Genomic DNA, 26,905 nt, shown 5'->3' with positions numbered 1-26,905 from the left:
CAACACATCATTCTTTTGCTTCAGAAAGAACACCCAAACTTTTCTGGAATAGTCATCAATAATAGTCAACAAGTAATTAGCGCCTCCTCTAGAAGGTACTCTGGCAGGACCCCAGAGATCAGAATGAATGTAATCAAGAGTGCCTTTAGTTGAGTGGATGCCTTTAGTGAATCTGACTCTCTTCTGCTTCCCGAAAACGTAGTGCTCACAGAACTCTAATTTGGTTATGCTGCCCATCTAGAAGTCCTCTCTTGTCTGGTCCAACCATCTCGTTTTCACTCATATGCCCCAGGCGTATATGCCAAAGTTTAGCAACGTCACTTTCTGATAGAGATGAGGTAGAAACGGTTGCATCACCTGTAACAGTAGAGCCTTGCAGGACATACAAATTTGCAAACTTTCTCTGTCCCTTCATCACAACAAGAGCACCTTTAGTAACCTTCAGGACTCCACCTTCACCAGTGTACCTATAACCGTTCGAATCAAGGGTACTCAAGAAAATAAGATTTCCAAGTGTCCTCACAACCCCATCAAACATCTTGATCTTGATTGTTCCAATACCATTTATCTTACAAGGTGTGTTATTTCCCATCCACACAGCACCTGTAGAGACTTTCATATATTGTAAACCAATCCTGATTACGACACATATGAAACGTGCAAACTGAATCAAGAATCCAATCCTCAAAAGGTTTGGAGTTACCATCAAAAAATACCAAGAGTTCTCCATTACTACCGCCATGTTCAACAAAATTGGCTTCACCGGACCTCTCTGGTTGGTTTCCTTTCGATTTTGGAGCTTCTCTTTTCTCTCTATTCTGTAACTTCCAACACTCGGATTTGATATGGCCTTTCTTTTTGCGGTAATTACAGATTTTGTTTTTATTTCTGGATTTCGACCTATTCTTGTCATCACCCCCAGAATTCCTCTCACGAGTCCTTCCTCCTCGAACAATGAGACCATCTCCTTGAGTCTTCAACCCATTCACAAGATACTTCATCTTCTCCTCAGAGAATAATGCATCATAGACTTTATCAATCGTCAGGGTATCACGACTATATAAAATCATATCCCTAAAGGTCGTGTATGATGCAGGCAGCGAACACAACAAAATCAACCCTAAATCTTTCTCATCGTACTTAACCTCCAAAGTCTCTAAATCAGAGACGATTTCTTTAAAGACAGATAGGTGATCTTCCAAAGACGCACCCTCAGACATACGATAGGAATAAAGTCGTCGTTTGAGATACAACTTACATGTTAGGCTTTTCGTCATGCATAAAGATTCTAGTTTCAACCACAACGCAGCGTCAGTGGTCTCCTTCAAAACATCCTGTAAAATCTGATTGGATAAATGAAAGTGGATCTGAGATAGAGTCTTTCGATCCTTACGTCATTTGTCCTCGTCCGTCCATGATGAGGGCATCTTATCAAACCCTAATAGAGCATCGTCCAAATCCATCTGCGCGAGCACAACCTGATCTTAACCTGCCATAACAAAAATATGGTGTTGCGATCCAACAGCGAAATATCATACTTCATGGTTGTCATTCCTGAGAAAATAATTAACCAAGCTCTGATACCAGTTTGTTAGGATTCGGACAGAATAATCAAACCACAAGTAAAAAAAAACAAGAACAACACACAGATTTACGTGGAAACCCTTGCGGGAAAAACCACGGGCAGAGACAGGGGAGGTTTCACTATAATGGAAAGAGAGTACAATGTGGAGAAGGTCTGAATTTTCTGAATAATAAAATAACCCACTAAATCACACTTATATATTATGTGCGTACAAGTAGGTCCTAGGCCCAAAATCATAAAGGTCCATCAACCAAAATTCGGGTCACAACTCTAACAGTGTGAAAAGAGAGAAGTTGCAGCCTCGTTTCGGTCGTTCTGTCCCAAATCTTTACGACGAGTTAAAAGAATGTTTCTTCCTGATAATGTGCAGTTTTTTTTTTTCTTTTCATAATTTAACAGATGCCTGAAACTTGTTGGAACCTAGGCATGTTATTTAATTTCTTGTCTGTAATATGCGTACATATAAGTAGTAACATTAGATTGCAAAGTGTTAGTTTGAGGATCCCTTCCCTTCTCATATTTTATAAGTTAGAAGTGGTAACAGAGGTTTATTTCCTTCATTTGGTGCTATTCCCAGGGCTTTCCTTTTGTTAAAATATTTTTCTCTCATGTTTAATGTGGATTAGGAACTAGGAAGCAAGTTATATGGACGATTTGGTTAATTAGTGTAATATAACATTGTGCCTTGTTCTCTCGTATAGAAGAGAGACTTACCACAGCATAAGTGTCGTTATATATTAGTCGTTAGTTGATGAAATAAGTTTAACATTTTAAGATCCATGTTGTCTATGTGAGCTCGTCCTGATGGGATTCGTTTCAGATGCTAGTTCCGTGTATTAATTCGTGTTAAGTGTTAATTCATCTACTAATTCTTATTCTTTTTCTTATTTCGCATGTACGTTCGGGAGTGCGTTTGGGGTCTCATGACTTGACCTCATCTCTGTCCAAATCAAAGAAGCGAATAATAATTGCACCGTGCATTTCCTCTTAGCAGTCTAGTGCTTCCTTCCTTTTTTAGTCTTATCCTTTCTTGTAGAAAATTGTTATTATTTTCGTTTTTAACATTTTACGTATTAATATTTTGAATTGGTGTTCTTATATGTTACTTGTTTGCATTAGTGTGATCTTTAAATATTATGACAACTTTAATTGCGCTTTCTACTCCTTAGGCTTTAAGCTTTAGCAAAATCACTTGGCTTCGGTACTTAATTCGTACCGTTAAGAGTGTCGAATTTGGTAGATTTAAACATACATTTTAGAATAATTGGGTGTCGAATTTGGTAGATTTAAACATACATTTTAGAATAATTGGCCGAGCCTATTAGAATCCTTTAAATGACCTTATCTTTAGAGTCAAAATTAGTTCTAATTAATTAGTAACGTCGGATTAATCAAATATGGGTTTTGCAGTAGGTGACTTTATTATAGCTAAACTCGGAAATCGGCCTTAATAATTTTGGATATGGTAAATCAAATATCTTTTCTCATCAATGAAATTTTGTAATTTCGTCAATTTGATTCCGCAAGGCAATTTTTTGAATTTTGAATAATAAAAAATATATTTTATTACATGGGGGCTTTTTCTTAAAAAATAAATTCTCAACTAATTGAGAGTTAAAAAACTATATTTTAGATGTTCACTTAGTGTAGAATTATTGATCTATTTAATTATAGAAGCAAAGGCGTCATTTTTAGAATGAAGGAAAATGTGAAGTCCTTACCTAACTAACTTTTTATTGAGGAAAAGTTTTTTTATATCTTTTAAATAAACTTTTTGACAATATAAAGTTGTCTCATCTTTAGGAGGTCTTATAAAAGATGATTTTCGATAATATTAAAAATAGGTTTTGTGATGACGTTCTTCTAAAATTCTTTGTCTTGTCCTTATAAATAACTAACATATATTGTCCTAAAAGATAAACATTTTCTTTAATACTCTATATCTTAATTTAATATTTGATTTTCTTATCTAACCTAAGTTTGGCCGGTTAACCGTAGTTAGTGGATCCTTTAGGGTACCTAATCCCTTCCCTTTAGGATAACTAGAATCCTTACCTAGAATGTTAAATTGCATAGGCCTTAAAATGAAGTCTTTTATTTCTTTAGATCAATTAGTTTATAATAGGTGTCCTAATCACCGTAGAACTAATTAGGTGGCAACTTCCTTTAATTTAATCAGAGGTTTCCAATATGTTGTACGCTATTTTGGCCTCGTGTTAAAATGGAGTATAACAAGTAGTAGCATTATTAATTCATTATTTACATCAAAGTGAAGGAATAAATTATTCCATATAGGCAGCCTTCCATATATATGATGGGATAACTAATTCTGAATAATCTCAAAATTAATTATCTTGGATAACTCTTCCCTAAGTAAATGACTTCTTAAGTATTTCAAAAATATTAAGAAACATTAAAAGTTAAAATAGTCCTTGATATGTAGCTTACGCCTGTAATATTCTATTTTATTGTACTCTAATGGGTCTAATGGGGCATTTTTCGATCGGGGAAATATTAATGTGTTCTTTTAACTCCAAACAAGAGTAGTTATGACAAGCATAGCCGAAATTGAATCAATAGAATTAGAGAGTATGATTTCAAACTGTTGTAATTTTTTTATTTTTTTTTAATGTAGACCTTATTTTCTTAAATTACTGAATCATTCGGGATTAAGGTGAAATAACTTTTGATTTGATTAAATAATTATTGTGACCCCAGAACGAGTGAATAACAAGTCGATCATAATTCATATTTCATTATTGGATAGGTAAATCCAATTTATCTTAACTGGAAATTTTTTATTGAGTTAAACTAAAAGAACGATTTTTTTCCTCAGAGGCTTCGGATTAAAGATGCATACTTTTATGAAATTCTAGAAATCATGCCTGACAATACCTGTGAAATACAATAATATGGAAATAATAATTAATGTCCTGGGAGAAATTATTCGTTATAACGAACATAAATTAAAGACCATCACAAAATAGGGAAGATATGCAAATGACCCTCATCGAAACAGGCATCACCCCATCAACAAACGAAAGAGCCAACGACGAACTGAACTGAAATGAAGATTAGCAGAATTCTTATCTCATCAAAACCCCCAAAGGAGCAAACATGCTAATCAAGCCCTCCACCCATAACTCATATTGTTGTCAGGATCACTGCTCAGAAAATCATTTTCAGTGAATTCATATGACGTATCAGGGTCTGACACATGCATACCCGGGGCGAATCTGGAGTTGTTTTACTAAAAACATTGTAGCCAGCCGGTTCAAAGTAGGATGCCGGCTTAAAACTGTGGATGATTCTGCTGGGTGTGGGTCCTATGCTGCTTTCGGCCCATGTGAAGTTGTTGCAGCAGCCATAGAATCATTGTTGCCAAGTACAAGGCCTTCCCTAGAATCACTACAACCTCCACTCTGTCCAGCAAGGCACTGCTGTTGAACTCCATACCCCACTACTTGTATTGATGTCCTGGAGGTGCTGCTGGATCATTTGCTGCTGCAGGACCTGGCTTCCCTGTGAGGACTGAGACTTATTTTGCGGGAGTGAGCCGCTGCTCAGTAATCGCTGCTGTTGTAGCTGCAGATTGGTACTTGACAACCCAGGGACAGGGAAATTTGACAGTGCAAGAGAAGCTTGTCCAGAGCCACTTATAGCTCCCCAACCACACATGTGCTGGTTATTGCTGATACGGCAATTAAGCCCAGGGTGCAGTGACATAAGCTTGTCCAATGCATTACAATCAGTTGGCAGACCATGAATACAACCCATCCGCTGCTCTGTTTCCTGTATATATTGTGTCTCAAATTTGACTGCCTTACCATGTCGAGGAATACTCGTTAAGCCCTCTGCAAAATAAGCAAGAGCAGTAAACCAGTATTTAGCATTCCCCCAACGTGCTAAAAGTTGAGAATTATCATGGTACAGGTTATAGTGGAGAAGGACGGATAATTAGTTTAATTTCCAACTCACACATTCTAAAAAAATCTATTTACCAATGGGACCAACTTTACACTCCATGCACATTTCCATCAAATCCTTCATGCTATTCACCACCTCAACTGTCTAAACATCATATGCCAAAGAATCACATAATAAAATATTAGAAAGCCAAATAAGCGAAGCCAACACTTGAATTATACATGGACTGGGGAAAAACTAAGTCGTGTTTTCTTCCCACAAAATGTCTTCTCGCCCCAGATTTATCCAAACATAACTGTAAGAATCTCACATATCTTTTGGAAAATCCCAAGTCATTAAGTGACTGTAACTCCAAACTCTCTGCAAGTTGACGCCCAGTCGTGATAACCCTAATGCACAATAGCATCAAAAATGCGACATGAGATTATAGTCCAAATCAATTGTCAATATACAAGACAATACATCTCCCAAAATTAATGAGAAGTCTATTCTGGTTAGAAATGCTTTTACCACTATGAACCGTTGCTGTAAAAAAAAAAAAAAGAGACTCAGTGGAAGCTTGTAATTAATAAATCCTCATCAGGTGTTCTCCATAACTTGAACATCAACCAAACTCCATTTTTAGGGGCATATGTAAAGTTGTTAGCAGTAATAGAAAGTCAATACAGTACTGGAAAACAAATACTAAAAGTGGGTTCACCATTTAGGATGAGGTACATTTAAGTAAGACAACCGAGCAAATAGTTTTAACAGACACCACTCACAGTAGAAATTGGAATCCTACACAAATTAGTAGAGAGACAGGAACTAGAGATCAAACTAAAAGGGAAGGGGAAACATAATTAATTACATACACAGAAAGTGACATGAAATCAGACAAGTAGCCTTTACTGTGGAGGGTGTGTGTGTGCAGGTGGAGGGGACAAGTACAGACAAGTAGCTTTTCACTCACATGTCCCCGTTTGCAATACAGTACTGGAAAACAAATACTAAAAGTGGGTTCACCATTTAGGATGAGGTACATTTAAGTAAGACAACCGAGCAAATAGTTTTAACAGACACCACTCACAGTAGAAATTGGAATCCTACACAAATTAGTAGAGAGACAGGAACTAGAGATCAAACTAAAAGGGAAGGGGAAACATAATTAATTACATACACAGAAAGTGACATGAAATCAGACAAGTAGCCTTTACTGTGGAGGGTGTGTGTGTGCAGGTGGAGGGGACAAGTACAGACAAGTAGCTTTTCACTCACATGTCCCCGTTTGCTTCTAGATCCTGCTGAGAAACCCCATCAGGTTCCATTTCTGTTAAGGCATGTTGGTATTTCTGAACAATCTCCTGTAATTGATTTACCTACAAAGAACAATGCTATGAGTGCAAGTTGTAAACACTGAAATTGCTTTGTATTCAACGTCAAGTGAGTGAAGACAAAGTTGAAAGAAAATCGTCAAAATTCCTCTAGGTATTCATTATTCCAAAAAGCCACAAAAATGTACACACATTCAACATGAGAAAACAAACGACTGCCAATAGGATATACTGAACAAAGAAAAAAAATAAGAGAACGAAGATAAAGACTCAGAAGAAAAAAAGAGAACGAAGATAAAGACTCTTGACTATCTTAATGAGTGAACAGTACTAAACGTTAAGACCCTAAATGCAACTAGATATTCAGGATGATCCAGGATAGCAGCCAGGCAGAACTGAAGAAGCATACAACAGCTATAACAAGTAGCAGAAACAGCAAAACTAACGAAAATTCTGGTTCTTCGGTTAACCAAAGAACCGGGATCCTAAAACCGAATACCAAAGTACAAAAAAAAATTAATACCCAAACCGAATCGAAGAACCAAATTAATTCAGTTCGATCCGGTTTTTCAGTTCTTTGGTATTTTATGCTCACCCCCACCTAAAATATTCCATGCAATCCTGTGCTTTGTCCAAGAGTTTTTTGGGTGCATTGTTTGTCTTTCTTCAACTTTTTTCTCCAAGGGGGGAATGGGATTGGGGGGAGGTCTGGCACTAGTGAATTGTTAATACATCAACTAGCTACTCGTGTGCTTCTATTTCTTGACTACTAAAATTCCGCATATGAAAACTTCTACAATATGAAATACCTATACAGCATCTTTTAGAAATGCTACTCTTTTAAATCTGCCCCTTGTAGCTAAATAAACAATAAATGTGTTGTTCTGCATACTTTAAGAAGCACATACTTCTAATTGCCAAGCATGTCTACAGGCAGCAGCCAAAGCAAAAAACAATGTCTGCAGGGACAAGTAAACACCGAGCAACTAAAGCGATTGACAAAAGCTCATAAAGAAAAACAACACACATAGGGAATGCACAAAAAAAGATGACTATAAACACAAATAGCAATTAAATGAAGAAAGGGAAGATAAATATGCAATTAAGAGAAAAATAATTAGTAAAAGCCATGTCAATTAGGTTGCTAAATCATAGTCACTGATTTCACCGTACTAAATATCTAATTTTATTTTCCTGATCAGTAACATACTCCCTGTAATATTCCTGTCAATTACACATCAGTTTTCCATCTATGTTTATTGTTTAGTTCCACATCTTCGACACATAGTCCCATGGTCGCTAAGTCAGATGCCTTATGAGGCAGCACAGTCATCAGTTTCCACATATTTTGACAACTAAAGGTACAAAGGAAGATGTGACTAGCAATTCATATGTCACAGGGCAATCTGGCAAAGATCAATGTATATATAACATCTCGTATATTTGATGTTCACAATTCTAAAGCAACATAACAAGAGCACCGTCCACCAACAATTCGAGCAGTTATACTAAATCACCAACATAATATTGTATAAATGAGCAAGATTTCAAATATAGGTTTACACTTTTCTCTCCATCTCTCTTCAAATATAGAGACACTGACACTAAAAGTTCAAGGTTAGGAATTTACTGAAATTCTAATTTGTACATGCACTGGTATATATTCCACTAGCAATATTCCAGCTTTACGCGGTTTCCAAGTGTTAATTCCTCCAAGAATTCTACTCTTCTTCGAAGAGATAAATTGAAGCTTTCTTTCACAACAGTTCCTTTTGATCCAAGAGAGACCAAATCAACTTTCACTACAGCCCCAATGAGGTGAAACTAGACAATACAGTGTAATTATGTGAGAGAAAGTACATAAAATCCCCCACAAACTTGTCCACTAAAGTTAATTTAGCACTTTAACTTTACATGCAATTATATATCCCCTATTCTAGTTTGCGGTGAACTAATATCCCATTCCAGAAAAAAAAATCCCAAAACAACATTCAAGAGTGTTATACTGACGCGTACAACACTATGTTTTAATTATTTTTTAATTTCTATTCATCTTTTTAAAAGTTTTCCCTTATTCGTTTTTCTTTCTTCTTTCTCTACTTTTTTTTACTTTCTCCAGATTCATTAAAGCTTCTCCATTTTCATGGCAACTTATAAAGGTTCACTTTCATGGCAAAAAAGATTTTAGTTATCAGATTTGCAGCATACACACACCGTCTGTAATTCATAGTGCTTCTCAACTCGATAGTTAATTGATGAGATCGATAGACAATTTACAAAGGAAATTAAGGTCGTTGGAAATTACTTTTCCAGAGAAGGTGTGACAATTTAAGTAAATTTATCGCAAAGAAGCGAAAAAGGAAAAAGAGAATGGAGTGATGAACAGAGGAGGCATCTGAAAATTCTGGAGAAAGAAAGAAAGAGAAAAAGGAGAAACAAAAAGAAAAGAGGTAAAAAAAAAAACAAAAGGAAAAACAAAATAATAAGAAAGTACAATAAATTGTCATCCAACCAGCACATGACATATATATATTTTTGACAATTTTTATTGTTATTTTTTTCTCCACGCACTTTCCAAAATCTGATAATATTTTGTTTGCTAAGTCACCCATTAAGGGGGTATTTCTTCTTTGATGAAGTAAATAGTTTCGGGGGTATTGATTCACTTTAGACTATAACAAGAGGTCCAGAGACGCCCGTAAAGTTAAATTGCTAAACTAAGTTTAGAGAACAAAAATTTTATGCATTTTCTCTTATGTAGAGCGTCTGATACAAACTGAAATTTAACTTTCCATGCAGACCAAGTTACACTCACTAGTCCTACGCATACCTACTCCAGACCTAAGCAAATGTTCTCAATTTCAAGTAAAGGCAATTACATTTCCTATGTAAATGGTGATTTAACTCCATATATCAAGAATGATTTATAAGCTGATAGAATACGAGTAATAGAATCTACAACATGACATAAACTAGTGATATGCCAACTTCAAATCATTCATTACTACTCCCTCTATCCCAATTTATTTTTCTTACTTTCTTTTTTAATCAATTTTAAAAGAGCATCTCTTTCTATAATTAGTAAGTTTTCCAATTCCAACATCCTACATGGAAATTTTAGAACACAAGGAATATACATATCTTTAATTTAAGACCACAAGAATTCAAAGTCTCTACCTTTTATTTCTTTAACTCCGTGCCCAGTCAAACTAAGGCGTCATTTTTCTTTTCTTTTTTTTTTATTTTGCACTTAATAAGGTCTGAATCTAAATCATTTAGACGATAACTCATTAAGTGCATTTATTTTTCTTAAAATTCTACTCCCTTCGTTCCTAAATAAGTGGTGTTTTTAGCTTGGGCACACTCCTTAAGAAACTAATCATTCCTAAAAAATAAAGAGTGTTTTACTAACTTACCCTCCATAAATATTTTGAAAGAGATGTAACTCTTTAATATTTTCTTGATTATGTAAAACTCTCTTTATTTAAAGAAGAATAAAATAGGAAGAACGTCATTAATATCTTCTCGATTATCTATAATACCACTTATTTAGGAATAAAATGAAATGGCTAAAACTCCATTTATTTAGGAAGGACAGGAGTATCACTTATGGATCTTACAAGGACTGAATCAGTCAGATCTTAAATGGAGTCTGAAACTCATTCAGCGCTCTTTAGTAGCTCATTAATTGCAAAGTTGAACTAAATATGACGTATTGATTTCATTTTAATTATTTTCCAAATAGGATTTGGGGTTTCATAGCAGCATTTTTACATAAGCTAGGCAGCATGTTTTTGTCTCATTTCAAGACAAGATAATATCATCTTTGTCTTTGGTTGTATTGTTATATTATTGATGTAACATTTAATTGCTATGTTCTTTAAATTTTATCTTGTGGGATATTATCGGGAATCTTGTTGTGTATTGTTTATATTTTAAACTTGATAATTTTTTAATTCAATATATTCAAATATTAAGAAAACAGACCAAATCATTCAGTGTACGAAACAACATGCAACGCCTTAATCTTAGTGAAAACAGATGAGCCCTTAAGACACTTGGGTTGGAGGAAGTAATTGGCAACTGCTTCCACTTATTACCAAATCCTCTGCCTGATTTTGAGCCACAAATATAACAATGTCATGCATCCTGGTGCCAAAATAAGGAAGAGAGTAAAAGAAAAAAAAACATAAGAATAATTATATAGCCCCAATCATATGATGATACATTACTCTCTCTCCCTCAACCAACCATGCGGCATAGCACATGACGTTGAACAGAAAGAGCACAAACCAATAGCAGTGGTGATAGATCAATTCTAACTTCATGCCTTAGTAAGATTGGGCATATTTTGGTTTAAACCGAAAAAACAAATCGAAATTAGGCCTGAAGTAGGACTGGGCATATTTTGATTTAAACCGAAAAATCAAATCGAAATTTTAATTTCGGTTTGATTTTTCGATTTTTCAGATCGATTTCGATTTTCAATTTTTGAAATTCGGTTAAACGATTTGATTTTCGATTTTTCAAAAAAATAATTCGGATAAACCGATTAACCGAAATTCTATAAATAATTAATAATATATATATTATTATATATATATAATATTTAATATATAATAATGTAATATAAATATATAATAGCAACCCTAATAACTAATAAGTAATAGCATGCCACATACAACTAACAGCATACATCTGTCCAATAGTCGAACAATGATTGAACCATAGACCGCCGGCAAGAACGTCGTCTGTACAACAACACTAGAGCCGGCGACTAGACGACCATTGTAAGTTGTAGCCCGCAATGCCGACTATGGTCTTTCCGGCAGCGACCACTCTTCCGAATTTCGACTGTTTATGCAAACTTATGCATAATGAAGTTATATATTATGTTAGACTTATGGTTATATCATTTAGTTTCATCCATATTGAGTTATTTATATCTGAGAATGAAAAATAGGTTTGAATTATTTAAAAAAAAATCATTAATTTTAAATGTTCAGTCATAACAAAGAGAGGTTCACTACTTTAATCTTCAAAACCGAAATAAAAATTCAAAATAACCGAACCGAATTTATTTCGGTTTAGTTACGATTGTCATTTTTGTCAATCCAAAAATCGAAAAACCAAGTGAATGATGCCCAATATTCTCGTATAATGAAAAGCACCATCTCTTCTTTGCTTGTGGGGAATAATACTCGGCCACAAACTTTCTCCAATAGGCAATGGAGTTGTCCTAATAGACATGATAAATCAAACAGAAATGAGACACATGAACTTGTTCTGTATGAGGCATTCTTCACAAGCAAAAACAAACAATGTCACTGCCTGTAGGTCGTTGCCGCTGATGATACAAGTATTGCATTAACCGTCTAGAACACAAGAAAACATCAGAGGGATGATTCATCCCTGATACAGACTGCACGCTTTGTTGTTCAAATTGTTGCCTTAGCTGCTGCTGCTGCTGCTGCTGTTGCAGTAACTGGGCTCTGTGCATCGGTGGTAGATACTGCAACAACTGATGCTGTTGTTACCTCAGCCTCTGCTGCTGAACTAAGGCCTGTAACTGAGGACTGGGGTCCTGTATGTGCAAAGGATCTCGTCTTTGCAACAGCTGCTGCAGAATATCTTCCTGATTAATGTCTAGCCGTGGTTTCTTTTGCATCTGCGGCAAAGCAACAGGATCCTGGATGAATGATCCTGGAACCCTAAGGCCTTGACCATTGGGCAGACCACTGGCCAGCTGAACCTGCCCAACTCTAGATGTGGGCAATGAGGTGGCACTAGAAGTGCCGTGACACTGCTGATTATGTTGAAGTTGTTGGGAGTTGGGATCTTGGTTAGAGCTTTGCTGGGCCAGTGAAGATCCATCCATGACTGATGAACAAGACACACTCATGTTATAAGAAGAAAAAGACAAATGTGATGCAGGAAACCACATGTACTGATGCTGTTACTTCACTGAAGATTGGCACCCACTAAAAGTTCTGAATAGGCATCCGTAACCAATGAACTTGCCCAACACTAGGACCTGAGCTTGCTACACTATCCAAAACTATATACTGACATCCCCAGTCTGAGGACCCGAGCTTGATTGTGTATTTCCAGGCCAATTAATTAATTCGGGCAAGATTAAAGAAAACTGTACGAGGAAGAATTTCTATGATTATTAGAGCTAGATTCGAGCTAAAGGATGCAATTTAGTTAAACCCAAGCAACATGACGTGACTTGAGTGGAGAAAAGTTATTGGGATGCTTGGGGATAATAATAACATAAACCATTGACTGTTGGATCAATGGGGATACTTGGATATTAAATTTTTATATAATGAGATAAGTGTTTGAAATCTTGGAATGAATCAAAATATCAAAATGATTGGAGCAAACACTATGACAATGATTAGTTATTTAATCTTTATGCAGACAAAAGGGGCCTTGAATTAAGAATGAAGTTGGCTGAATTAATGAGGAACAAAGAGATAAACAACTGAAATTAAAGGGGGGAGCAACGTTCAGTGACTAAAGCTTGTTTGGAACATCCACGCTGGGCAGCGAAGTTCTCCAAACACACCAAAGCTAGCATCCCATGTTGTTGAAACCTTTTAAAGGCTATTATGGGGAAAGAGAGTTTATTATTTTGGTTTTTGGTTCTTGAGGTCTAGAAAGAAAAGAGAACTCTCCAGTCTCATGCTGTATCCGATTCAGCAATTGAGCTTCTTTTCATCCCAGGCCCAACTAAGCACAAAAAGAACAAAAAGATACAATCAATGAAGAAGTGATGACATACATACAATGAAGTGATGCAGTCCAATAACTCAATAATATAATAGAAGCACAAAAAGAAAGGCCCGCTCAAAAGCTAAGCCTTCATTCTTAAAGACACAACAATGGCGACCTAATGGGAAAACTCGATGCTAGAAGATATGATCTTCTCTCCACACAATATTTCGACATAACAGTCTCAATTCAACAATAATACAGCAATCTCTCTCCCACATGCATAATTTTTTGAATCCATCTCGGAGGCTCATGATGAAGCGCAGGAAGCAGAAATTCTCATCAATAACCTCAAGTTTTTCTCTCAAAGATTTGGTTGGCCAGGTGCTACTACTTCTTCTGCCTTGGTTTGTTCTGATATAGATTAACACAGTGACTCACTCCATCTTCCTTGGCACCAAAGTGAAGATGAACTGCACACTTCAAATGGACAAAGATCACTCTGGGGAAGGCATGCAAGGCCTTTGGGGTCACTGTTAATTATTTTGTATATTACCTACGTAAAATATGTTTATAAGCTTATGGCTCTCAGTTATTTTCACAAGATATTGAGGCTTTGATTATTATTAATATATTTCTTATTCTGCTTATTTATTTCATTATAGAACATTATTAACTTATACAGTTAATAAGTAATCTCACTTTTTTAAAACTGAAATAATATTGATGTCCTATAAGTAAAGTTATTAGATTTTAAAAAACTATACCATGATATTAAAGAAGTTAAAGGAAGAAGATAAAGGTGACAAAGTAAGGATAAAATAGGCATTTAAAAAATATCAAAGCAAAGTTGGATGGTGTAAATGATATTAAAAAAAAATGTCATAATGGCAAACTGTTAACTATTTTGGGAATTACTTGAGCTTCACCAAGACTGATCTTGGATATTTTCCTTTTTAAGACATGAAACTACACATCTGGTGCAGCCATAGAACCGGCCTTAGGTTTGGAACTACGACAGAGTGCCCAAATGAGAGGGTACTATTGTGCTACCTTATTAGCATGACTTGAGCAAGCAGGCTATATGATATTAGTCGTTAGGTATGTAGCCTAGTTGTTTTCAATTGTGTTTGTGATAAGAGTGGTACTCCGGGTAAATGATAACTTTTCTTAATTTCATAAGGTTTGATGCTTAAGGATTAGTTGCGAACATGTTTTACTTATTGTATTATCGCTTCGGGTCAATCATTAATCGATATAAATGTTCCTTTTTATATCAATTGTTATATGTACCATATTCTCTCTGGCTCTTGTCTCACTACTTGGGGAAACAATTTACAATAAATATATATATATATATATATATATATATATATATATATATATATATATATATATATATATATATATATATATATATATATATATATATATATATATATATAAGGATATGGAGTTTAGGCCCTTTGGCAAATACCCATTTCTCTTTACAGGGACTGGAGCTGTGGAGCCTGGTCTCATGGATACAACTACTCAAAATTTCCTTTTGATACTTTTGGTGTGGCTTGCACTCGTGGAGGACAATTATACTATTCTTTGAGCCACCAGGACATGTCTCAATTGACTACTTCATTCCATGTCATAGAAACTCCTTAGACTAAGTAGTTATTATTTTTGGGTTGTATTTCTGTGGTTATTGATATGGCATGCATGAATAAAACTCTCTACCTTATACAATTTCTTTATAATGCAAAGTTGTTGGCATAAAAAGTGTATTCATGCTTTGGTTTAAAATTGCTCAAATGCCGATAATTTTAAACTTCAAAAGACTTCTACATGTATCTATTAAGCATATAGATGAGTTTTCTTGTGTGGGTTGATTCGTTCACGTCAGGTAGAGCTTTGGGTGAGGGTCATGTGAATTTTGGGGCGCGACACTAAGAGTATATTTGGAATGGAGGAAAATATTTTTTAGGAAATGGTTTCCATATTTTTCATGTTTGAATGGTAAAAATGTTTAGGACATCATTTCTCATAAAATTAGTTCCCTAATGGAAGCCAAAAAAACGAGTTTCACAGTGATATTCCAAGTTCATTCTCTCCCCCCACCCACCAACGCCCCAACCCAACCCCTTCACCATCCCAACCATGAACCCCCACTCCTCATATTGTTTAACTAAATTACATATAAATGCTCATAGGATAACATTTGTTTCAGTATTGAATATTGATGAAAATATGTTGAGGGAAAAGAATAGCTATCTAATCACATGGTGGAGGGGAAAAGATTGTCTTGGTGTCAACACTTTCCGTTCGAGGTTCCAATAAATGCTACGAAGCATGCCACAGAATGTCCTTCCGCCTCAGGTATAGCATGCGTGAGATGATTTAACTTGGAGCATATGAAAGGAAGGAAGCATGCATAAGAGCGACACCATGAGATTCAAAGGATTATACCTAATCCCATTAAGAGTGCACGATCTCCACGCCAATAACGACTAAGAGGTACGAAGGGTTAGGGAAGTTGGTTAGTTGAGTCAATCGTATATTTATCTGAATCCCTTAATTGCATCCCCCATCTAATCTTGTCTTTAAAGTTTAAATAATATTACTCTCTAATGTTCTCGAAAAACTGACAATTTCTCAGTGTAAATTCATAAAGAAATTTTCATTATTATTCCAAGAGATAGAATAGTAAATTTATCCCCTTTTTTAATATTTTTTAAAACTGGTAACTATTGTGTGTTTAAATACTCCAGAAGCTAAACTGACACCTTTATATTGACTCTACAGCATCAATAATAGAATCAGTATCATCTGAGTATATCTGTTTACCCAAAAACATAATTTCAAAAGACAATTAATTTGATTTTCTGCATACTATTATTTGTATTTTGAAAACATCTTGAACTCTTCTCCTTCTGGATTGTCCACCACATGCTAGCAGGGACAGTTCTCCATGTACTTTTGTTCTTATCCAGAGAACCTGCTACCACCCAACTATGTAAAGCTTCTATAATATTTCTGGAAATGATCCAAGAAATGTCTCTTTAAAGAAAATTCTCCACAGTTGTTCTATCATTTTTCCTCCCTTGTATTATTCAGTTCTTTAATTGCTATTAATTATTTCAATTGTTAATTCAATTTCAATCTAATGCTTCAATCACTTAATCAAATGCTTAGTAATTTGATTTAATTAAGTTGCAAAAGACATCTTTCAAACAAATGCATTGGTTTCCTGATAAACGGATTATAGGCTATACAATTTTGTTTACTTACTAAACACTAGAAAATAAGTAAGAAACCAACTTGTTTTCAAAGAAACAGTTTTCTAGGAAAACATTTTCAATGAAAAACTTTTAGGAAAAAACTTAGCCATACAGATCAACTAAATGGTGTTTTCCTCAAAAGTGTTGATCCCCACCCTGTTTCCTTAGAGAAGATCAACTAAATGGTGTTTTCCTCAAAAGTGTTGATCCCCACCCTGTTTCCTTAGAGAAGAAACTAACATTAGAGTGGTAGGATCTGATATGAAGCCTACATCATCATCTATCTGCAGAGCTTATAGGTCAGATGCCACAAAATCCAAATTTCTATTTAACAAAAGAAAAGATATAATAACCAAAGTTACACCACGGTTGTCAAAAAAAAGATATAATAACCAAAGCACCATTTGCAGTTACCTCTGCAGACCAAAAATTGATGTTATATAATTTTTTTGGTTAAGGATGAGAATGCTGCAAAAAAAAAAAAATCAAAAAAAGCTACATTCTCAATTGGAAAACTCCAATATCGTTATGCTAACAGAATGAAAAAATCGCAAGTAAGTAAAAAACAACCTTGACAAAGATTCCCACATTAAAGAACAAGAAAATCTGCAATTGATCTACAACACTAATAATTGAAATGCAGAAAACCAAGATATACAAATTCAAATAAGCATAAATTCAGATCTGTATGGACAAAATTCAAATAGCCAGAAAAAGGGAAAAGAAGTTACACAAGGTGTAGATCGAATTTAACACCCACAACTACTATTGGAATCAAGATCCAACGAGTCAGATTTAGCCCTAAACCCAGCCTTAAAGAATGTAAGATCAAAAAGAAAAGACAGAAAACGAGAGTTTAAGACATGCCTTAGGTAATGTGTATGGGCTTGGATCGTCGATAGTAAAAGATGATGTTGGAAATAGAATCTGTAATCTACTAAGAAATGGTATTGATTATATCGTTCACCTCATGCCCGTTGAAGATGCAGCGAGAACTAGAATTTTTTTGGTCTTTTTGGTTTGTGATGTGTGCCTCTTCTTGCTTTCCTCGCCCAAGTTATATATTTATAAAATGAGATATACTAGTAGTTCTTTTTTTAGAAATTTAGCTTCAGAGTACTAGAAATACTCGGTGAAGATTGTGGGATGGTAGTGCAGCTTTTATGAGGCGTGAGATTCAGATTCAAGGAAATGATTGTAAAACCCCTCACACATTGGCGGGTGCTAGTTGTCAAACTGTAATAATTGAGAGTACCTGTAACTCCCCAATGTCAAATGGAGGTGGCATCATACCTTTCACACTTGTAACTTGATACTAATCAACGATCTTTAACATTTTTTCCTTTTTTGCTTAGGGGATACATCCTACCTGTTTTTATTTTAAATGACAAAAAGAACATCCAGGTGAGATTTTCTTTTGAGTTAATACCTCTAAACTCCCTACACTATTCACTTTTTATCAATCTAACACTTAAATTATGGGGTATTGTGGTTATCACCTAAACTATAGGCCAAATGATATGGAGAGTGACAGTCAAAAAGAGCATTTATGTGGACCTAGCACATTCTGTGAGGTCCGACATTTACTTTGATTCACCTCATTTAGTGCATTTCCATTACTTGAACGGAAGCTTGTGAAAATTGAATAAATTTTTAGTACAATGTACCTTAATTTTCTTTCTAAAAACAAAGTTAAAATTGGCTGGCAATTCTATCCATACAACAACAACAACATACCAGTATATTCCCACAAAGTGGGATCTAGGAAGGGTAAGTGTACGCAATCCATATCATTACCTCAGAGGTGAGATAGAGGGGTTATTTCTGATAGACCCCCAACTCAAGACAAAAACAATCTAGAAAAGATAGTAAAGGGAACAAGAAACAATAGGTATTAACACACCAAATAATAACATAAACAAGACTATCCCTAGGTAATATGACAAACGATGAAACACTCTGAAACAAGACTAGAACCATGGCTACTAGCGTAGATAACAAAACAAAGTATTTCTACCTACTAGCACTGACGCACTCCTTCTTACGATCCTTCTACTCTAATTCGCATCCTCTACACCTTCCTATTTAGGGTCATATCCTCGATAAACTGAAGTTGCTCCATGTCATGTTTAATCACCTCCCTCCAATATTTCTTCAGTCTAACTCTATATCGCTCGGAACCATCCATAGCCAATCTCTCACACCTCCGCACTAAAGCAGCTGCGCTCCTCCTCATCACATACCCAAATCATCTCATCCTCTCTTTCTGCATCTTGACTTCCACCGAAGCCACTCCCACTTTATCTCAAATTATATTTAATATTTCTCTAATTTCAGAGAGGATTTAGTAACGATCGACGCCCTCTTCTTTGAAACCCTTAAGAGATGTAGATTCTTTACATTACTTTTTTTGTCATTTTCCTTCGACTAATAACTCTAGTAATTCTCACATTATACAATCAGTAATCATTTTAAGGGTCTTATCAGTAAAGCGGCCAACAAAACATATGATTTTTAGTCGTTGAGTTTGCAAGTCTATGAATAGAAAGCTCACGAGACTGTTACTGTTATTATTATACGCACCAACGTAATTTTTAGAGACATCAATATGGGTTAGGTCCGTTGGGCCAGTCCGACTCGGCCTGTAATTTGATGGAGTTGGGCTTCAGTGTTTGCAGCTCATTTAAGAACAGGATTTTTTAGCCCGGCCCGTATAAGCCCGTGGCCTATGGGGCTTGAGCAATATGGGTTGGGCTAACCCGTGGGCCGGCCCGTAAGTCAAATACATGCAACTATTTAGATTGTTTATTAGTATTTTTAATTGGTTCGAAGGATATCATGTCAAAAGTTATTTAATTTCGCTATTAGGAGTATTTTTTGGGGGTGTTGGAGACTTAATTAACAAGTATTAACACTATGTAATATTGTCTGGTAATATTTATGTTTATTAATATTCTAAAATTAAATTATAAAATATTATTTTTTAAAAAGTGGGCTGGCCCGTGAGGCCTGCAACTCACAGAGTAATGGTGTGGGCTTGGTGTTTTTTGGCCCATCAAGCCCAACCTGTCCCGTTAAACTCAAAGCCAAGTAAACTCAAAGCCGTGTGGACTAGCCCGGATGGGCTGGGGCGACCCGTATTGACAGCTCTAGTAATTTTGAAAGACTATGTCGTACTTGTTATTTAAAAAAGAAGAAGAATCTATAGATTTTTTTTATTTTGAAGTTCATCTTTTACCTTGCATGTTCGAGTCATAAACCATGTCTTTTAGTTACCAGTGAAAATGAAATATATGGAAATAAATAAGTTGCGTCTTCAAAATGAGAGTAGAGAAAGTTGAGATAAAAATAACTCTAATGAACATGTATTTCTATTCAGAATGATTTGGACATTGGAAATATATTTATCCCATTATTTTGAAACAATTCATATCGACTAGTTTGATGTTTACGTCAAGATTTAAGTAATCCAAATGAAATTTACACAAATCTAATGATGTGCATACAAGTAGTTGTACTATTTGCATTAATGAGAGGAAAAGAGAAAAAGAAGAAATCTCCCAAATAGCATCCAAGAGTTCTTGGGAGCATTTAAATTTGACATCGAAAATATCTAATAGTTACGTGAGAACTGAGATTTCTTCTTATTATTAATAATGAGTTATATGAGAGTTTATAAGGTCATACTCTGTATGAGAAAAGGGTCAACAATGTCCCAACGTATTGGAAAGGAGAAAAGGCACAAAATAGTCATATATTATCTAGACTTCAAACAACAACAGACCTAGTTTATTCCCACAAAGTGAGGTCTGGGGATATATTATCTAGACTTAAGCTCAAAAATGATCCAATTTCATTCACATGGAACGCTAATTTGTAATCTACTAAGAAATGTTATTGATTATATCGTTCACCTCACGCCCACGCCCGTTGAAGATGCAGTGAGAACTAGAATTTTTTTTGGTCTTTTTGGTTTGTGATGTGTGTCTCTTCTTGCTTTGCTCGCCCGAAGTTATATATTTATAAAATGAGATATACTAGTAGTTTTTTTTTAGAGGTTTAGCTTCAGAGTACTAGAAATATCGCTGAAGATTGTAGGATGGTAGTGCAGCTCTTATGAGGCGTGAGATTCAAATACAAGGAAATGACTATAAAACTTCTCAAGCATTGGCAGGTGTCGGTTGTTAAACTGTAATAATTGAGAGTATCTGCAACTCCCCCATGCTAAATGGAAGTGGCATCATACCTTTCACACTTTTTTTTTTGAAAATACATACCTTTCACACTTTAACTAGATTCTAGTCAACAATCTTTAACATTTTTTGTTTTTTGCTTAGGAGATACATCCTACCTTTGTTTTTGATAAATGACAAAAAAAACATCCAAGTAAGATTTTCTTTTGAGTTAATACCTCTAAACTCCCTACACTGTTCACTTTTTATCAATCTAACAAATTAAATTACGGGGTATTGTGATTATCCCCTAAACTATAGGCCAAATGGTACGTAGAGTGACAGTCAAAAAGAGCATTTATGTGGACCTAGTACATTCTGCGAGGTCCGATATTTTCTTTCATTCACCTTGTTTAGTGCATTTCCATTACTTGATCGGAAGCTTGTGAAAATTGAATAAATTATTAGTACAATGTACCTGAATTTTCTTTCTAAAACAAAGTTAAAATTATGGTAATTCCATCTATATAACAACATCATACTAGTATATTCCCACAAAGTAGGGTGTAGGGAGGGGAAGTGTACGCAATCCATACCACTACCTCAGAGGTGAGATAGAGAGGTTGTTTCTAATAGACCGCCGGCTCAAGACAAAAACAATCTAGAAAAGATCGTAAAGGGAACAAGAAACAATTTGTATTAACACACCAAATAATAACACAAACAAGACTATCACTAAGTAATACGACAAATGATAACACACTCTGAAACAACACTAGCACTATGGCAACTAGCACAGATAACAAAACAAAGTATTTCTACCCACTAGCACGAACGCACTCCTTCCTACTATCCTTCTACCCTAATTCGTATCTCTTAAAAGACTTAAGAGATGTGGATTCTCAAAATTACTTTTTCATTTTCCAACTAATCACTATCGTAATTCTCACATTATACAATCAGTAATCCTTTTAAATGTCTTATCAGTAAAGTGGCCAACAAAACATATGATTTTTAGTCGTTGAGTTTGCAAGTCTATGAATGGAAAGCACACGAGACTGTTATTGTTATTATTATACGCACCAAAGTAACTTTTAAAGACTATGTAGTACTTGTTATTTAAAAAAGAAGAAGAATCTATAGATTTTTTTTTATTTTGAAGTTAATCTTTTACCTTGCATATTCGAGTCATTAACCTTGTCTTTTAGTTTCAGTGAAAATGAAATTGGATGGAAATCAATCAGTTGCGTCTTCAAAATGAGATTAGAGAAAGTTGAGATAAAAATAATTCTAGTGAACATGCATTTCTAATCAAAAGGATTTTGACATTTGAAATATATTTATCCCATTATTTTGAAACAATTCATATCGACTAGTTTGATGTTTACGTCAAGATTTAAGTAATGCAAATGAAATTTACACAAATCTTATGCTGCGCGTACAAGTAGTTGTATTGTTTGCATTAATGAGAGGAAAAGAGAAAAAGAAGAAATCTCCCAAATAGCATCCAAGAGTGTTCTTAGGAGCATTTAAATTAGATATCGAAAATATCTACTGTTACGTGAGAACTGAGATTTCTTATTATTATTATTCATGAGCTACATGAGAGTTTATAAGGTCATACTCTGTATGAGTAAGGGGTCAAAAATGTCCCAACATATTGCAAAGGAGAAAAGGCCCAAAATAGTCACCTATTCTCTGGACTTAGGCTAAAAAATGACCCAATTTCTTTCAAATGGAACACTAATTGTCCCTAATCAGTTAATAGTTAATCTTTGATAAACTGGTGCCTTTTCCGTCATAACCCTAACTATAACGGCAGTCTTGTTTGTATCTTCTTATCTTGTCTTTTCTTAAATTGCTTGCTTCCACATGCCTTTACATCATGGATTTTCAACCAGATCATTCTACCCTCCTAATCTTCCATATTAGTTAGTCAGCAACAATTAGTTCAAAATAATTAGTACTTACTATGTAAATGTGTTTCAATCAGCCGAATGATTGTAAAAAGAAATAAAATGAAGGAAGAAAACCTACCCAGAAGACAAAATGGTTGATGTGAGATATATGATAGATGTGAGCCATGAATTCCTCTTGAGAAATATCTCCAATTGGTTCATCAGCTGAACCAAATACCTCCAAGACAACATAGTGTAAAAAAAGGTTGTTGCAGTGACAGATTCTTTCAGTGTTTCCCATAGCTCTGCTGCCATACTTGTACTAGGAGAAGGAAGAAGAAGACGACGACGAGGAGGAGACCACAATTGCTTCCTTCGATTCCATAATAAATGAAATCAAATTGAAAGTTACTCTTACATATCTTGTTTTTTAGGAGAAAATTTGGTACAGAGTGGGATTATTGCACACTTCCCTCCCCTTCATCTCCAATCAAGCAGGCTATAAGGGCTAAAATGTATTGAAAAAATATAATGAATGTATTAATTAATGTGTATTATTAGTATTTTATTTTATATATTTTTTAATCTATATATTTATATTTATAATTTATATTTTTATATAATATATTAAAAGTGGGGAAAAGATATCATTTTCACCTCAAATTATAGTTGAAAAGTCGAATCAATATCTAAATTATATAAGTGACCTATTACACACTTTAACGTGGTATTTTTTATATCCTGTCAGACATTACATCACTTGCATGTGGTGTGGTATTTTATACGCACTTCCATGTCAGCACCGCATCAGTATAATTTTAAAAAATAAGGAAAAATGCATCGTTTTCATCTCAAACTATAATCGAAAAGTCGAATCCACACCTAAATTATATAAGTGACATATTACACACCTTAACTATAAAAAAGTGATACTTTTTACACCCTATCAGGCGTTACACCACTTGTGTGGTGTTTTACATGCGCTGCTACGTCAGCATAATCCGAAAAATAATAAATTTATTATTTTCATAATTTTTTTCTTTTTAATTTAATTTTTTTTCCTTCTTCTTCAATTTCTAAAACTTCCATTGCTGTCAATGTTCAAAACCTCCATTACCTCCATTACACCATATTCATCACCATAAACTTTATTCCACCAACAAAATTACTATAACAATTAATTTTTTCTAACATTGTTGTTCATCTGTAACCCATCGTCTTTTCTTAAAAAAAAATAAAAAAATTCTCAGCTATAATGGCCATTATTGTTTCAAAAAATGGCCACTCGACTGTTGGCCTCTGTGTTTTAAATGGTAATGACCAACACATTTTTGTACTTTTTCTATTTGTTTTTCAGCTATAATGTAAAAAGAAAAAAAAAACTAATATGGTAGCAAACTACATTTTTGGATGGATTAATAATTAACAGATAGAGAGGAGAAAGTCGACGACGAATCCGACTTTTCCGACGAGAATTCACCGAAAAACATTCTTACTACAAAAATTTGTATCTTTTTTTTATAAAATTTGATTTTACCCGTTTAAACATCAAATACAATTTGATTTTGTTCATTGTGAAATTGACATTGATTCAATGAAGGTGGAGGATGAATTGTGTTATTTGGTGATGAGGTTGGAATTTGGAGGTGGGGTGATGAAGAAACTGTGTTGATTGGGGTGAGGGTGATGAAGAAGAAAATGGTTTGGGGTTGGGGGTAGAGTTTCGAGGTGAGGTGATGAAGAAGATGATGGTTTAGGGTGGGGGTGATGAAGAAGATGATTGTTTGGGGGTGGGGGTGGGGAGATGGATGTTGGGGGAGGAGTATTTTAATTTTTTTAATTTTTTTTGCATTAATTTTTAATTTAAACGCGTCAATTTTTATTTAAATAATTATGTATTTTCCACGTCAGATCTAGGGAGTAAAAAATATCATTTTTTTGTAGTTAAGGTGTGTAATAGGTCACTTATATAGTTTAGGTGTGGATTCAACTTTTCGACTATAGTTTGGGGTGGACATGATGTTTTTTTCCTTAATATTTTTAGCCGTTTACTTTTATTATTTAATAGGCTGGACGCGCCTAAAATAAGCGTAATACACGTGCCTTAAAATGAGTGTCGCGGGGAGGTAATAATACCACTTTTATATAGTTAAGGTGTGTAATAGGTCACTTATATTGTTTAGGTGTGACTTCGATTTTTCTTGTATGGTATGGGGTGAAAATGATGTCTTTTCCCTTAAAAGTGTGAAGATCATTAGAAAAATAATTTGAACTTTTTGTCCTTTATTAAAAGTCTTCACAATAGATAAAATGGTCAATTTACTATTTTCATAAAATTATTATTTAATTATATTTATAATATTCTAACCAAGAAGTCTTAAAACATATGGCAAATTTTAAAAATTAAGAAATATACTAAAATATGGTACTGTAAAATATAAGAGTTATTAGAAAAATTAATAATTATTAAGTCCTAAAATATATGGTAAATGAAGTGGAAAAATTTGAAAAAGAAGTGGAGGTTTTAGGCAAAAAAATGTACACGTTCAAAAGTAAAAAAGGAATAATAAAATAAGTGCATAACTTATTATTATTATTCTCATATTGTTGCTGTAATTTTTTAATTTATTTCTTGTTATTATTTGATAATGTATTTTTCACAAATTATACATTAAATATTTTTATAAGATTTAAAATTAAAGAGTTCTACAATGTGGTATGAGATATTAAGAGAATTAGTAACTAAAAGAATTATTAATAAAGTGACTTGAATTTTTTGTCCTTCATTATAAGTCTATTCTTTAGATAAAACTATCTTTTTACTATCTTCTTTAATTTATTATTTAATTATTTTTATTATATCAACTAAACTCCTAAAATATATGGAAAGAGAATCAATTAATGTTTTTTTTTGTACTGTCAATTAGGAAAATACTCTTAAAATAGGATACAAAAAATACTCTTAAAATAGGACTCTATTAAGAAAATAGTTCTATAAATATTGACATGCACGTTAAACTAGAGAAGAAATCGATTTACTTATTGAAAAAATATGATTGGTGCTCATCTAACTTGATTCGGTTGCATATCTAGATTTGTGGATGCTTAATTTTCCAACCCTCAACTTCTTAACTGTTTTTGTCAACATAATAGAATTCAACGTGTGTATATATATATATGTGTGTGTATATATATTATTAGTCTCATGGCTGCCGGTTGTGGGGATACCTTGTGAAACAAAAAAAAATGTTTTTTAGGGTCAAAATTTTGGCTCAGAAAAAAGAATTATTTTCATCAAAATTGAAGTTCTGAGATCACTATTGTATTAGTTGTTGTAGTTTCCAGGTGGTAGATGAATGTCGGTCGGCTTTGAGGAATTTTTTTAGCTAAATGTTAGATTTAATTGTATTGTATTTATATCATTGTTTTGAGAATTTTTTTATGTAAAGGTTAAGTTTAGTTGTATTATTTTGATATCTTTATTTTATATTATTTTGTTATAGTGTAAAGGTAGATGAGTGTCAGACGACTTTGAGAAAATTTTTGTGTAAAGATTAGATTTAATTATATTATTTTGATATCTCATAGTATTATTTTGTTGTAATTTACAGATGGTAGATGATTGACTTCGATTTTTTTTTTATAAAGGTTAGGTTTAATTAAATAAATTCTCCAAATGATGTTGAATTTAATTATTATATCATCTTTATTATTTAAACAAATATCCTATTTAGTGTAATGTTTGAACTCAATAAAGTGAGGTATACGCGCGAGGCACGTACACCTAAACAAGTCTATATATATAACAAATGCAAGCATTAATGACAAACTCTATTGTTTATTATTAATACACATTATTTTTTATATATTAGTAATACAAAGACTTTAAACACATGTATTAATTTATTAAATAACCTTAATACCTCTCAATTTTCCTCTCAAAATATTTCATAATTTCTTTAAGTGAATTTTCTCAAAAACATTTCACAATTCTTTTTCCCACTATTTTAATTTACAACAA

General features: G+C 34.0%; 1 pseudogene; it reads right to left on the bottom strand.

Annotated features, from left to right (window-relative positions):
- Nucleotides 1–4,483: 4,483 nt before the first annotated feature.
- LOC107863331 lies at nt 4,484–23,402 on the bottom strand (annotated as a pseudogene).
- Nucleotides 23,403–26,905: the final 3,503 nt, after the last annotated feature.

This window comes from Capsicum annuum, chromosome 3, assembly GCF_002878395.1.
Source record: "Capsicum annuum cultivar UCD-10X-F1 chromosome 3, UCD10Xv1.1, whole genome shotgun sequence".
Taxonomy (NCBI): Eukaryota; Viridiplantae; Streptophyta; class Magnoliopsida; order Solanales; family Solanaceae; genus Capsicum; species Capsicum annuum.
The sequence above is the reverse complement of the archived record's forward strand: the minus strand, read 5'-3'. Positions and strand labels throughout refer to the sequence as shown.